This window comes from Dendroctonus ponderosae, unplaced genomic scaffold (assembly GCF_020466585.1).
Source record: "Dendroctonus ponderosae isolate FM_Combo_2020 unplaced genomic scaffold, Dpon_F_20191213v2 Dpon_F_20191213_1, whole genome shotgun sequence".
Taxonomy (NCBI): domain Eukaryota; kingdom Metazoa; phylum Arthropoda; class Insecta; order Coleoptera; family Curculionidae; genus Dendroctonus; species Dendroctonus ponderosae.
In genome coordinates, this window is record NW_026017110.1 from 36,751,708 (window position 1) to 36,753,011 (window position 1,304).

The 1,304-nt window shown below is 36.7% G+C and overlaps 1 long non-coding RNA gene across 1 annotated transcript in view; it reads left to right on the plus strand.

Annotated features, from left to right (window-relative positions):
- The first annotated feature begins 851 nt into the window (after positions 1-851).
- LOC125504017 overlaps positions 852-1,304 on the plus strand; it is a 2,333-nt gene continuing 1,880 nt past the window's right edge. The window contains exon 1 of the long non-coding RNA XR_007281253.1: positions 852-1,056. This is a non-coding gene — a long non-coding RNA (uncharacterized LOC125504017). The remainder of the gene's footprint in view (positions 1,057-1,304) is intronic.

Below are 1,304 nucleotides of genomic sequence, written 5' to 3' on the forward strand. Positions count from 1 at the left end.
GAACGTACTTTCGAAATGTCACTCTGTTCTCATAACCTCTCTAAATTGGAGTTTATAAATAAACCATACAACACCAAACATTTGAATAGTTAACTCCAAGCAAGCTAGTGCCTGTATAATCTCCTTATTATCCACTATTATCAAGCAGCTTCTCGTATTCAGTTAATTAACTCTTGCTCCATTTGCGTCTCCTTGTGCTCTGTGTATGGTACAAACGTGGTAGGAATGTAGCCCTTCCTCGGTATTTATTTGGTGCTTGGGGAAGTGTCAGTTATTGTGCTCTGAGTGCCCCTGGAAGGCCCTGATTCGGTTATGTCGAATAGGTGTTTCTCTGTGCCTGAAACCCGAACATCTATCGTCCACTATCTTTCTGCAACCACTCTCCTCGCCCTGTGTTGGCGTGAGTTCTTTCAGGTTCTGCTATGTTACTGTAGCTAATCGCATATCAGCAAATTCGTGAAAGGAAAGAAATTCAAAGTAAGTCCACATATTACAGATCAGAACAGATCTGAACAGAGTAGAGATTGGATAGTTTTGCTTTGCCGCCAAAATAATTTTGCTAAATGCAACCACAGAGAGGCGTCGTCCAAAAATCCAGAGGATCAGCTGATTATTTTCATGCGTTTGTTTTGTAGGTATATCCATAAGAGGGCTCTGAGATAGAGTATTTTACAGTTAAGATTATTGCTGTCAATTTTCAATTTGCAATCATAAGCATTTTCAACTAGTTTCAGCACGCTAACTTTTTACTATTGAAGATTTAGAAAATCATTTTATCTTCTATGTTGTGATAACTGTTATATTTATCTTTGTGTTCGAAACTGTGAAAATAACCATAGCAGACGACATCGATTGCCTAAAAATCAACCAGAGACTATTAAAGCCTGGCTTAAAATCGTTAATCCCCCAATTATGAGATATTGCCTGCATTGAAAATATACAACAGGTTTTATGTTTGTGACGATCATTTCGCTCCTGAGTGTTTTGTTCCCGGAACATTAAGAGGCTTAAAAGGTAATGCGATCCCTACACTTAATCTTCCACAGGAAATTTCAGGTATGTAATGGATAATTTTTAGTATTACAAACTATGATATTAATATGTGCATGAAGCTGAAATCTAATAGTTCAAAATGTCTCTGAACTATCAACTATTTGCATAGAATGAGTATTCCCATAATAAGCTATCAGTATAATCATCCTAGAAATATATTTAAAAAGTAGATAGCATGGGTAGTCAATAGGCAGATTGCAGTTTCAGTTAGTTGCAATTGTACACTAGAATTTTAGCTCTCGTTTAGGTCA